The sequence below is a fragment of the Mesoplodon bidens genome (genome assembly GCF_964165515.1).
Source record: "Mesoplodon bidens genome assembly, chromosome: 14".
Taxonomy (NCBI): domain Eukaryota; kingdom Metazoa; phylum Chordata; class Mammalia; order Artiodactyla; family Ziphiidae; genus Mesoplodon; species Mesoplodon bidens.
In genome coordinates this window covers 14944061-14958602 of record NC_138170.1, presented here as the reverse complement: position 1 = coordinate 14958602, position 14542 = coordinate 14944061, and positions in this window count along the sequence as shown.

The window sequence follows — 14542 nt, the reverse complement described above, 5'->3', positions numbered from 1 at the left end:
AGGTAGTGTTATTATTTCCATATTACAGATGAAGAAATTGAGTCTAGGCACAAATCAGAGTCCACCCAGACTGTTATCTTAAGAGCAGGCCTGTGTGACTTCGGGTAAGGCAAGTTGGAATGTCTCTCAGCCCCATTTTCTTCATCTGTAAAATGGGGATAAGAATGATAACACAGCACCATTCCACTAAGCTTGTGGGAACAGCTGGCCTAGGCACTGAACAGGACAGAACAGCTCTGTGAATGTTCTTTGACTGTGCAGCTGTTGCTGTTATTATTGTTGCTGTTATTATCTGCCCTGCTGGGACCAAACCCCTAACTCCAAACTGTGGTGACTGGCCCTGGGGCAGCTGCCTGTGGAAACAAGCTGAGACGCGCAGCACCAGGCTCAGCCCTGAAATGATTGCTTCCTGGGCGGCCCTACCTCGATGTCAGTCGGCAGCTATGAATTGAGCACCAAGCACTCAGGGTGTGGGGGGGAAAGACCAACCGCAGCTGCCATCCAGTTAGGGAGAAGGAGAGAGACAGACAAACATCCTTATAATTGCAGAGGTGTGCTGACAGGAGGATTGGGTACCAGGTTGACCACTGGGTCTTGGAGCAAGTTTTTTCCCAGCCCTGGAGACAGAATCCATTTCACTCTCTCCCTGCAGAAACACTTGTGTTTATTTTTATTACGGTATACTGTTTGCCAGTAAAAGCAACAATCAATACCAGCCGGAAGGAGACTAAACAGAGAGGAACAATAATATAGTGTTTTAGGAGGAGGCGTGGTGTCAGAGGCCTGATTCAACTAAGCCCTGTTAGCAGGGGTAGAGGGTGCTGTGTGCTAGGCCAGCCTGAAGCGACCCCTTGCAGGTGCCTCACTTCATATTCCATAGTGAGTGTCCAGCCTGCCAGTTTTCCAGAAAACAGGAGCCTCAGATGGGCACTGGCCAACACAGAATAAAAGCAGAGGGCTTCCCTGGTGGTACAGTGGTTAAGAATCTGCCTGCCAATGCAAGGGACACAGGTTCGTGCCCTGGCCCGGGAAGACCCCACATGCCGTGGAGCAACTAAGCCCGTGAACCACAACTACTGAACCTGAGCTCTAGAGCCCGCAAGCCACAACTACTGAGCCCACATGCCACAACTACTGAAGCCTGCGTGCCTACAGCCCGTGCTCTACAAGAGAAGCCACAACAATGAGAAGCCCGTGCACTGCAATGAAGAGTAGCCCCTGGGGCTTCCCTGGTGGCGCAGTGGTTGAGAATCTGCCTGCCAATGCAGGGGACATGGGTTCGAGCCCTGGTCTGGGAGGATCCCGCATGCCGCGGAGCAACTGGGCCCGTGAGCCACAATTACTGAGCCTGCGCGTCTGGAGCCTGTGCTCCGCAACAAGAGGAGCCAAAATAGTGAGAGGCCCGCGCACCGCAATGAAGAGTGGCCCCCGCTTGCCACAACTGGAGAAGGCCCTCGCACAGAAACAAAGACCCAACACAGCCATAAATAAATTAATTAAATAAATTAAAAAAAAAAAAAAGAGTAGCCCTTGCTCGCCACAACTAGAGAAAGCCTGCGCACAGCAGTGAAGACCCAACACAGCCAAAAAGAAAGAAAGAGAAAGGAAGGAAGAAAGAAAAGCAGAAAGCAGAACTTTTGACCAGCTGTTCCCTCCCATGTCCACTGACCAGCATGAGCCACCTACATCACCTCGGAGCAAGTCCAGCTCTCAGGGATGCTTCTGCCCTCATCTCTTTCCAGCCGGCTTTAGGATCAGTGCCCTCCCCCACGGTACTTAGAGACTTTCCCATTCTATTATCGACCCACTGGCTATTTTTATTTTGCCCTTTTCAGACTATCTGTACTCAGAAACATTCTATGCATACACTGAGCCCAATGACAGAAGCCAGCAAAGGGAAAGAAAAAATAAATTTTCAAGATACTTGGGTTAAAAATGCCAGAGCAGGTGAGGATTTGGTAGGAAAAATCAGTCTCTGCTAAAGTTCATTTAATTACACCCATCCTGGGCTTCCCTGGTGACACAGTGGTTAAGAATCCACCTGACAATGCAGGGAACACAGGTTCGAGCCCTGGTCTGGGAAGATCCCACATGCCGCAGAGCAACTAAGCCCGTGTGCCACAACTACTGAGGCTGCGCTCTAGAGCCCGCAAACTACAACTCCTGAGCCCACGTGCCACAACTAGTGAAGCCCGCGTACCTAGAGCCCGTGGTCCACAACAAGAGAAGCCACCGCAATGAGAAATCTGCTCACTGCAACGAAGAGTAGCCCCTGCTCGCCGCAACTAGAGAAAGCCCGTGTGCAGCAACAAAGACCCAATGCAACCAAAAATTAATTAATTAATTAATTAATTTTAAAAAATTACACCCATCCATGATTATATTCACACCCATGATTAAGTAAATAGAGCAGATGCAATGAAGTAAAGAAAAGAAATTCCCCTTTCCATGTTACCCAGGCAGAGGTCCATACGGCCTTATTCTGGGTGCCCATCGTAACTTAAAGAGAAGCTTTCACAATGTCCAGAATGCTTGATGCCCTGCAAATGAAGGAGGAGGCGTCATCTGTTATTAAGTAGTTTATACAGTTAAGGAAGGAAGGGAGGGAGGGAGGAGGGGAAAGAAAGAAAAAGAAAGAAAGAAAGAGAGAAAGAAGGAAAGAAAGAAATTCTTCTTTGCCCTCCCAGGGCCTTCAATCTGCAGGGGAGACAAGACTCCCTGGGTAATAGTTAAATGATACAACCCAGAAAGAGTCAGAGGAGGTATCTGAGATGCAGACTGGAGTCCACGTTCATTCTCTGCCTGGCATTTGTCCCTGGTTAGGGCATTAAACCTTTCCTCATCTGCAGAGTTGAGAAACTTCCAGCAGCATGGTGGGAACAATGTGCAGATGGAGGTGTATTAATGTGCAAAGCAGGAAGCCTGGACCCTGTCTGGCTCCTGTGAACGAGGCTGTAAGAACAGCAGAAAGTGATGTGCATGTGAGAAGCCTCTCTCCTTTAGGGGGCAGACCTGTTCCTCTCCCTGGGGTGGAAGTCTTTACTCACCTGAGTTGCCTCCATTTGAAAGTAAGGAGTTTGGAGAAGGTCCTTCCCCAAGGGGTCCTGATACCTGACCCCCAAGCATCCTAAAGCACTCCATGCACTCCATTGGGCCTGATGCGTTCTTTCCGGGACCTATGGCAGCACGTCTACACCTCCCGTGGTTGAGCCCCCTCCTTTTTGGTCCTGTGTAGGGAGACAGCCTAAAAGGTTTATTGCCCCTTCTGTACCTGGCATTGAGCTGACACTGAGGATCCAGTGATGAACAAGGTCCTGAATTAGTAACCTGGGATCTCCTTTCCCACTTCCTAGGCTGGGATCCTCCCAGCCTGGATTCTTAGCCGTTTTCAATCTCTGAGTCTCCACAATGGGGAGCTGTGGGCAGAGAAGCTGCCCATCTGCTGGTGGAGCTCAGAGCCTGAGGTCTGCCATGGCCCCAGGCTGGGCAGGCCCTTGGGGCATGCCGTGGGCCTGGGCTGTGAGAGCCTGGCTGGTAGCAGTGGGACACCTTTTCAGAGTGAGACATGGGCTGGTCCACGTGCAGTGATGTTTACAATTAATTGATCACAACCAGTTACAGAGTGAGACATGGACCATCCTCAGTACCTGCCGTGGTCTGTTTCACCACTGTCTATAAGTCTATAGTAACCCTGAGCATTTGCAGGATACATCCGTGCCATTTAATTGTCTCAGGAGGGGGCTTGCCTGGTAGTGCAGTGGTTAAGAATCCACCTGCCAATGCAGGGGACACGGGTTCGAGCCCTTGTCCAGGAAGATCCCACATGCTGCGGAGCAACTAAGCCCATGCACCACAACTACTGAGCCCGCGCTCCTGGAGCCCGTGCTCCACAACAAAAGAAGCCACCGCAATGAGAAGCCCGTGCACTGTAACGAAGAGTAGCCCCCCTCACCGCAACTAGAGAAAGCCAGCATGCAGTAACAAAGACCCAACGCAGCCAAAAATAAATAAAAATTAAAAAAAAATTTCTCAGGAGGCAAGGAGCAAGCATGGGGTTAGCTGGATTCTGCCTTTTTTTTTTTCCTTTGGCTGCACTGCACGGCATGCAGGATCATCTTAGTTTCCTGAACCGATGCCCCCTGCATTGGACGCACAGAATCCTAACCACTGGACCACCAGGGAAGTCCCTGGATGCTGCCTTGACTCACATCCCAACTCAGGTCATCCCAGCAAGTGGGAACATGAGGACCCTGTGTGTGAGACAGATACTTCATTGAGCCAGAGAAGGGGACGAAAACATCAGGTCAGCGGATCCAGGCCAATAAAAGGATGTGCCTCTGAGAAGCAGTCAAATGCCAAAGCGGCAAGGGGAAGGAAGCATTTGTGTTCACTGGGTAGGCTTCAAGGCTCCCACAGCCATAGGACAGGTTGTTCTCCTCTGGGACAGACTCACGGGAGGCAGGATGCCCCACCATGCAGGTTCAGGCACAGCTCTGGAGGCACGATGGGGGTGCTGGCTCGGCCACAGATTGCCTGTGTGACCTGGGACTCCAGGACATTCTTGAGTGTGGAGTGAGAGGATGTCTGGCCCATGGTAAGAGCTCAATACCGTGACAGTGATGGGAACGATGCAGCCAGGATTTTTAGAGGACACACAAAAGTCCTTAGCTCTGCTGTGTCTCTCCATCCAACTTCAGCCAGTCTTCTTGTCCTTTCCCTTCCCTTTCCTGCGGAGGGAGAAATCAATAGCGGATGATGGGGAAAACCAGAGGCGAGGGGGAGATCATCGAGGACTGAACAAGACCACATGTGGGGGCTTCCCTGGTGGCGCAGTGGTTGAGAGTCCGCCTGCCGATGCAGGGGACACGGGTTCGTGCCCCGGTCCGGGAAGATCCCACATGCCGCAGAGCGGCTGGGCCCGTGAGCCATGGCCGCTGGGCCTGCGCTTCCGGAGCCTGTGCTCCGCAGCGGGAGAGGCCATAACAGTGAGAGGCCCACGTAACGCAAAAAAAAAAAAAAAAGACCACATGTGGCCCCCTTGGGCCTCCGTGCGGAGGGAAGAAAGGAGGCTGGGGTTAGGGGAGGTCGAGCTGGTGGGGGGCAGGGGTCTGGGGGTTACACACAAGCTCTCAGGCTGCTGGGAGGGAGAGAAGCCTCTCACTCGGGATCAGAGAGACCTGACACCCTGCGAGCCCAGGCCTAGGGAAGCCCCTGCTGTTCCAGAGCCCCTGTGGGGAGCCCTGGGCAGCACTGGGTGTGAGAGGGGCCTCCCGGACCTAGGACTCTGCCCACTGTCCTTCCCTCCTGCTTCCCTCCCTGTCGGGTGCACTGGAGCACCCTCCATCCCCAGGACTGGCTACCTCAGCAAGCTTTACCTTCTGCCTTCCAAAAGGAAAAGACGCTTTTCTATTTTTTAAAATAAATGTATTAATTTACTTATTTATTTGTTTATTTATTTACTTTTGGCTGCATTGGGTCTTCGCTGCTGCACGTGGGCTTTCTCTAGTTGCGGTGAGCGGCGTCTACTCTTCCTTGCGATGCGCGGGCTTCTCATTGCGGTGGCTCCTCTTGCTGCAGAGCACGGACTCTAGGTGTGTGGGCTTCAGTAGTTGTGGTGCACGGGCTCTAGAGCACAGGCTCAGTAGTTGTGGCACACGGGCTTAGCTGCTTCACGGCATGTGGTATCTTGCCTGACCAGGGCTCGAACCCGTGTCCCCTGCATTGGCAGGCGGATTCTTAACCACTGCGCCCCCAGGGAAGTCTGACCCTTTTCTATTTTAACAGATTAACTGCTCATCGCTAGAAAAACACTAAGAAGAGCAAGCTAACAAATGCTGAGTATTTATAGAGGCTTAAGAACAAAGTTTTCGGAGTCATTGTCCCTAGTTTCTGACCCTTTTGCTTAGTTGGCAGAAATGTCACGGGCTCTGACCCTTACCATCTGGTGAATTGGGGCAAAGTGCTTGACCTCTTAGGGCCTCGGTTTCTCCACTTTAAAGATGAAGATCAAGAGACCCTTCTCGCTGTATTGAAAGGACCAAATGAGCCCTGGTTTGAAAGCACTGCTCTGTAAACACTGGTTTCTTTCCCTTCCCCCAGGCCAGGACTTTCACATTGCTGTAACTTTCATTCATTTATCCATTCATGTAGTTTTATATTTTTGCTGGGCTTATAAAATAGGTGTTATACATGTTCATTGCAATAAATTCAAATAACACAGTGTGTATAAAGTAGAACACGAAAGCTCCCCTACCCCCATTCCACTGCCCAGGGGTTGTTTTTCTGTAAAGTATTCAGCCACTGTCTGCCCTCTTCATTTTCTTCTCTTCTCTAATCTGGACTGGAGGCCATTTCCCACTGGGCTGAGAACTCTTCAGGGCAAAAACTGTGTCATAGTCATCTCTGTATCCGGAATACTCAGCATTCCATATGCGTTTGTGGAATGAATTGGATTTCCCTTTAAAAAGAGGGCAGGGGCTTCCCTGGTGGCGCAGTGGTTGAGAGTCTGCCTGCCAATGCAGGGGACACGGGTTCGTGCCCCGGTCCAGGAAGATCCCACATGCCGCAGAGCGGCTGGGCCCGTGAGCCGCGGCCGCTGGGCCTGCACATCCGGAGCCTGTGCTCCGCAGCGGGAGAGGCCACAACAGTGAGAGGCCCGCGTACCGCAAAAAAAAAAAAAAGGGCAAAAACAATACTATTGGGGACCAGGGATGGGAAATGAGGAGGAAGCATTTAGCCAGTAGCTTTATATATAAAATTGTAACTTAGAAAGCTGTTTCACAAGACAATATTTACCCCTTGATATCATTTCTGCTCTGTTCTATTTCTTAGGGGAAAAAATCTGATCTTGACCCAACTAAATTGATTTCTTTTTTTTTTTTTTTTTTTGCGGTACGCGGGCCTGTCACTGTTGTTGCCTCTCCCGTTGCGGAGCATAGCCTCCGGACGCGCAGGCTCAGCGGCCATGGCTCACGGGCCCAGCCGCTCCGCAGCACGTGGGATCTTCCCGGACCGGGGCACGAACCCGTGTCCCCTGCATCGGCAGGCGGACTCTCTACCACTGAACCACCAGGGAAGCCCTAAATTGATTTCTTGACAGGGTCACAACTTGAAAAATACTGGTCTCGTGCGTTGCTCACAGCCATCCACTGGAATTCCCTTTGGGGGAAGCCTCTGAGGATGGTGGGAGTTAGAATGCTCTCCCTGTAAATGTCCTCCATGCCAACAGTGCATTCCATAATCCACATGTGGCAATAAATCAGCCCAGGCAGATCAGTGAGCCAATTTCCTGATTCCCAAACCTTATTGGCTCCTAGCCCGACCCAGAAAGGGAGACCGCCTTTCAGATCTTCATTTCCAAGTGCCCAAACAACTGCCAAGTCACCAAATACCTGTAGAGCCTTCAGCAACCAGCTCATCTTGCTAGCCTCAGGGCCTTTATCTTTAAACTGAGGGAACTGGATCAGATAATTAGGTTCTATCCTAATTTAAATTCTTTGATCTACGATTCTTTCTGGACAACCAAGGGAGGAAGGTAAAGGCAAGACCAGCAAGACCAGAGGTAGTGGGCATCAGTGGTTCTGGTCTGTTCAGCTTCCTTCCCCTCCTTCAGCAAATGGCACCTCCCTTTCCTCTGGGAACCTGTCCCACCTCCATTTTCATGGGTTCTAGTGGGGATGGGCAACTGACCAGGCCTGGACAAAAGTACCCCAGGCCACAGCCATTGACCTACGGTGGGTAGGACACCAAGAAGGGCCAATCAGGAGCCTGGGTTTTTATATAAGGGGAGGGTCCCTAAATAGAGGTAATAGAAGCCTCAAGCTGTCTGTTACTAGGTCCCCTCCCCCTGCTGAGGGCAGTATTTCTGTTCAGCTTCACCACAGCACTAAAAAGGGGGAACCATTAGCCATCTCCTTTCACAGATGAGAAAAGGGAGATTTGGAAAGCTGAAGAAACCTGCTCAGGGACTTCCCTGGCAGTCCAGTGGTTAGGACTCCACACTTCCACTGCAGGGGGCACGGGTTGGATCCCTGGTCAGGGAACTAAGATTCCTGCATGCTGCACAGCACAGCACTCGCTAAAAAATAAAGAAAGAAACCTGCTCAGGATCACACAAAAATGGATTTCGATACTGTTCCAACCTGTCTGGACTCCAAACCTTCTTAGCCCTCCTGCATGCGCCACCCAGCTGAGGACTAGGGTTCCAGGAACAGATCTGTAATTGGCTGACTGGGGAATTTCAGTTGAGTGGGGACTTAACACGACATGGTTTTATTTCTTTTCTAATCAAGGCTTTTAACCAATCTCTGTCAAATTTCCCCCTTCCAGCCCTCCTTGAGGTCTCTGGTGGGTCCACCATCTTTAGTGTGACGTTTAGTATCAGGAATCCAGTCAGGTCCATTAACAACTGCCATCTCATTTCTGACTTACGTCACCTGTGCCCCCTCCCTGTCATCCTTCTCCAGGCGTGGGGTACAGGGTCTGCTCCACGGACTTGGAGTGGGGAAGGGCCTTGGTCAGCCTTTCAATCCTCCAATCACTGCAGCCAGTTTGGGGTGAGTGTGTATGTGTGTATGTGTGGAGGGAGTTACTTCATTCTTCCTCTTCAGTGTCAAACTTCTCCAGCATTGGGGCCTGGTAGGGCAAGGGGGCAAGGGGAAGGGCAATTTCTCTTTACTTAACCTCCCACAGATTAGACCCCCTCCCCTTTATGGCTGTTGCTGCTTGACTGAGTGTGGCTTGTGTCCAGTTATTGGTTTCTTATAGGGGGAGGTTTAGCTCAGCTTCTGTTGGGACTCCTTGCCCCCAGCTTCTTGCTGTTGGGGTAACCTTGGCCTGGCAGACAGCCCCTCTTGAGTCCACCCAGTGGATGCTGTAGAGACCACTCCACTGATGACCCCTCTCTCTGCTTCAGGTCTTCGGTTCTCTCCTCCCTTTGCTCTAGGAGTCACAGGGCAGAACAGCAAGTCTGGTGCTTATGGTGGTATAAGATGCCAGTCCCTCTTCTTGCAGGAGCCCCCAAGTTTTCTTAGAGCACCCCCTTCACCTGAGTTTGAGAAGTATGTTAGTTACCTATTGCTGCATAGCAAATTATCCCCAGAAGTTAGTTGCTTAAAATAGTAAACATTTATCATGTCATAGATTTTTAGGGTCAGGAATTAGGAAGCACTTTATTTTATTTTATATTTTTAAATAAATTTATTTATTTTATTTATTTATTTTTGGCTGCCTTGGGTCTTCGTTTCTGCGCGCGGGCTTTCTCTAGTTGCAGCGAGCGGGGGCTACTCTTCGTTGCGATGGGCGGGCTTCTCATTTCTGTGGCTTCTATTGTTGAGGGGCACAGGCTCTAGGCACGTGGGCTACAGTAGCTGCAGCACGCGGGCTTAGTAGTTGTGGCTCGCAGGCTCGAGAGCACAGGCTCAGTAGTTGTGACGCACAGTCTTAGTTGCTCCGTGGCATGTGGGATCTTCCCAGACCAGGGATCAAACCCATGTCCCCTGCATTGGCAGGCAGATTCTCAATCACTGTGCCACCAGGGAAGCCCCTAGGAAGCAGTTTAGCTGGGTGGTTCTGGCTCAGAGTCTCATGAGTTGGAATCAAGACATTAGCTGTGGCTTCAGTCATCTGAAGGCTTGACTGAGGATGGAAGATCCATTTCCAAACTCGCTCACATGGCTGTTGGCAGGAGGCTTCAGTTCTTTTTCATGTGCCCTTGTCCACAGCACTGCTCACAACATGGCAGCTGGCTTTCCCCAGAGTAAGTAATTCAAGAGAGAGCAAGACAATGTAGAAACCATGATGTCTTTTATGATCTAGCCTTAGAAGTGACATACCACCAGTTCTTTCCAATTCTATTGGCTATATGTACCAAAACTGACGCACTATGGGAGGGGGTTATCCAAGGCATGAGTAGCAGGTGTCATGGACTACTGGGGGCCATTTGGAGGCTGGCTGTCACAGGAGGTGAGGGAAAATCCTCTACTGAATACTGATCAACTAACAAACGTCCCCCAACCCTGACCCCCAACAGCTTCTCTTAAAAATTGGGAATACGGTCTTACTGGGTTAATGGTTAGGGTTGGAGAGCCTGTTCTCTGCTTAGAAGTCCAATAGACACATAAAGCCATCATCACCAAAATTAAAATATTGATTTTTCCTTCAAAACATATATCTCTCATAATTTCCCTTCTATCAGTATATGGAAATTCCACCTTTCCAGTTGCTGTGGCCAAAAATCCAGGGTCATCCTACTCATCTTTTTCTCTTATGTCTCTGTCTGATCCATCAGCAAATCCTGTTGGCTCTACCTTGAAAATACATCTAGAATCTAGGTACCTCTCTCCACTTCGGCTGCCACCACCCAGACTCCAGGCACCTTCCTTTAGCACCGATATAGCCTCCTACCTGGCCTCCTTATTCCTATCCTTTCCCTCCCACATTCTGTTCTCAAGCCAACAGCCAGAGTGATTTTTTTTTTCTTTTTTTTTTCTGGCCGCACCACATGGCTTGTGGGATCTCCATTCCCCTGACCAGGGATTGAACCCCTGCCACAGCAGTGAAAGCCTGGAATCCTAACCACTAGGCCACCAGGGAACTCCCCAGAGTAATCTTTTAAAAACATAAATTATAAACCTCTTCTGAGCCAAACCTTCCAGAAGCTCAGTTTCTTTTAAAGTAAGAGCTAAACTCCTGACATTGGCCTATACACTAAAGAGTTTTGTCTTAATCCTATCAGGGAGGAACAAAGATTCTTATTGGGGAAGTGATGTAATGGAAACTAAAATTAGGTCAGTGTACTGGGGAAATGGGGTGGGAGTGAGTCCAGCAAAGAAGCTGCCATTGTAATTCAGATGTGAAGGGATAGGTAACAATTAATAAAAGTGACCTCCCATTTATTCAGTGCTATGTGCCAAACACTGTGCTTTCCACACCTTTCCTCATTTAAATATTTATAGCAATTTTGTGAGGTAGGTGTTATTATTATTCTCCTTTTACAGGTAGAAAAACCAGGTCCCAAAGAGGTTACATAACTTGTCCAAGGTCATACAACTAGGCAAGGTCAACAGAGCCATGTATTGAAACCCAAACCTGTGTACTGCCAATGCTTTCCAAGCTGTCATTTTCATCGACAAATGTTGAAACCCAGGGACATCATAAGAGTTTTCATTACAGAAAATAGAAATCTTTATTATAAAACAGCCGTGCATGAGTCTAGTTGTTTAAAGAAATTCCAAGTGGAATATGATTTAAAGAAATAAAGCCATGTCTTTATAATTGGGCTTCTTACACATTAATCTTCAGTTTTTGTCTTTTAGTGTGTAGTCTAACCTTGACTTCTTGGCTCTCTCTCAGAGCCAACAACCCTCCATCTGACTTTGGAAATAGCCATCATCAGGCTGGCTTAAGACTTCGGGCCAGGTTAATTTCCGAAGCCACAGGATGGCTTCCCTTGACTCCATGGCATCCACTCATCCTGAAGAGCCTGCCATTCCTGGCAGAGATGGGCTCTGAATTCTCTGCACAGAATGAGAATTTCCATCCTCATCCACCTCCTCCCAGGGCTTCTGTCATAGCTGTAGCTCAGCTGTATCCATGCACTTCCCTACACATCGAACTCCTGGAGAGCTCAGGGCTCCTCCATCTGTTCATCTTCCACAGGAAGAAGGAGAGTGAGGAGAATTATACCCAACAAAGCCTTTACTTAGCTGTTTGACCTTCAAAGCTATAGCTTGTTGTATTTCTAATTAGAAACCCCAGTGATAAGATTTGCACATTACACACTTCCACTCTGCACCCCAGATCCCCGAACAATATCCTCAAATAAGCCAGTGGTTTCTACTTCATTTATAAAACTACTTCTAACAGAGGTACTGTCTTTCAAAGGGACCAAACCCACTTTCCCAGAACACAGTCCAGAACACAAGTGAGCAAGCCATAGCAAAGCTTTACAAACAATACTAATCTGTATACTTATAGAAGTCTTTAGAGTCAGCAAGGTGCATGTGCATCCTTTATACATTCTTTGGTTTAATGCTGTCAACAATCAAGTGTGGTAGGTTTCATCACACCGAATTTACAGGTAGAGAATTTGAGGTTCAGAGAGATTATGTAATTTGCCCAAGGTCATACAGTAGAGCTGGGTTTCAAAATGGCAGATGTTTTCATCCCAACTCAAACATGCCAGACTTCTCCTCCCCCCACCCCCATTCTGTAATTCTTGGTGACGCTTATATCCCAACTCTGTGACAAGCAGGCATCTGGATGCCTAGAGGCAGTCCCTAATTCATAAGAGTTCTCCCACTTCATCCAGCCATCACAGATCTAAGATCTGATCCTTAGGATATTGGTTTTTATTAATTCACTGATGGATTAACAGATTGGAGAAGGTAAGTCACACTAACTAAGCAAGTAACTAAGTGATAAACCCAAATATGAATTTCTTAACTAATACTGTGGCTTGTTGGGAGGTCAGAATTTGTAAGTTGCCACTGGAAAAGAGTTGGCCAGTTAGTGTTGGAGCTACTGTCCCTTTCTATGCTCCAGGTTCTGCTGGGAGAACTGGAAATGGAGGGGGGTGGGGCCAGGTCAGCTGCAACTTTAGGGCTGAAGATGGGCCCAACCCCAAGGCTCAACCTGGATCTCTGAGGAGGGAGGAATGGTCTACCTGGTTTGGGGAGGGCTGATGTTAGGTCCTGCTTTGTGTCCTAGGTTTGGACGAGGGTAGATTTAAATAGACTATCAAGGTTTAGAACTGAAGGGTGGTACTAACGCAATATTGTAAATCAACTATACTTCAATTAAAAAAAGGGGGGGGGAATTGTAGGGTGGAAGGGAGGGGAAGGATGGGGCCAAGATTCTACCTTGGAACCTCTTTCATGGGGTGGGGAGCATCAGGCTTTTAGGTGCTCCTGTTTGACTTTGAAGACAGTAGAGTAGGAATCAACCAGAACTCTAGAATTCACAGCTCACTTTGCACACGAATGGCCCCCACCTTGGAGCTATGCAGCCCTAGATTGTGACTCCCTGGAGAAAAAGAGGGATATTAGGCAGCTGAAAGGGTGGTTGGTCAAGACCTGACCCAGCTTTCAGAGGTGCCTCTATGTGTGTGTAGGGCAGTGCTGGAGGGGGGCAGGGCTCCTTTTTCTCTTTCTTCCACCTCCCCTCAACCCCTTGACATGTTGGACTTTACCTGAACCTTGTACTTCTGGAAAGCAGCTACAGTCAAGAAATGCCTCCCCTGCTTTGTGTCCCCCCTCACCCCATTTTGAGTTCTGAAAATAGCCAACTTCAAAGGACTCTCCTGTTCTAGAATATTCCAAGATAAGACCCCCCTTCCACCCTTCCTCACTGACTCAGATAAGACCCTCTCCAGCCTTCCTCATGATGACTCCCTTGTTTACCTGCCTCTATAAAACCCCAGTTCCCTCCTTTTCTTTGATGCATTCCTCATTAGTGAGCATTCTCCCTTTTGCAACAGTCTGATTTGTTGTCCTGTGCATTTTGTCTTTCACACCCTTCTCTTTTATTCCCTTTTTATTCATTGTATTGAGTTTCATAATGAGACATCTCCTGACATAATCTACCAAAAATCAAACTCACAGGCTGCACAGCAATATGAATGTACTTAATGCCTCTGAACTGTATACTTAAAATGGTAAACTTTATGTTATGTATATTTTACCACAGGAAAAAAATTCCAGCTGCTAGAGAAATACAATGAAAATAATTTTATTCAAAGCAATGAGAATCCCTACTATGTGCTGGGTGATGGGTTAGGGAGTGGGGAAGTGGGTGGGGCCTGGGGTAGGAGATGAGTAAGACCTGCTCCCTGTGGTCCAGGAGCTCCCAGACTTGCTGGGGAAACAAACACATAATCTGCTAATTGAGCACCATAATTCAGAATGACAGCCATTGTAATAGACATGTGTACAGCCTGATTTGACTCAGGCTGAGCAGGGCCTTGAATGTTACGCTAAGGAGTTTGGATTTTATCCTGTGGTAATTGGGAGGCATGCATGGTTTTAAAGCCAAGGTATGACATGGACAGATGTATTCAATTCCTAATGTCTTATCACCAGTCATCTGCTTTGTGTGGAGTGTGTAAAAGATCAGTAGCTGTGACAACTTTAATTTTAAAAAGTTGATCCCCCATAAAACAGGCTCATAGTCATATATCTCCCATTAAATATATTTATGCTCAGGAAAGAAGGATTTAACTTTGGTCAAGTCTATTGGGAAGACAGAGACACAGAGCTGGCAAGTACTGTGTAAGAGATGTGCTTGGGAACACTGAGAGCTCAGAGTGGGGCACTGCCCGCTGGCTGAGGGAGTCAGGGAAGGCCTCCAGGAGAAAGTGGGCTGGGGCAAAGGAGAGGGAACAGGGGAAACTGGAGCATATAGACAAGGAAGGGGGCTGTGGGCCAGATGGCAGATGGCAGATGGCTTTGTGTGCTAGGTTGAGGGGCCTGAATCTCTTCCCCACAGGTGATGGTGAACCATACTGGGCTCTGTTAATAATCATGGTGATGCTGCTGATACTGTA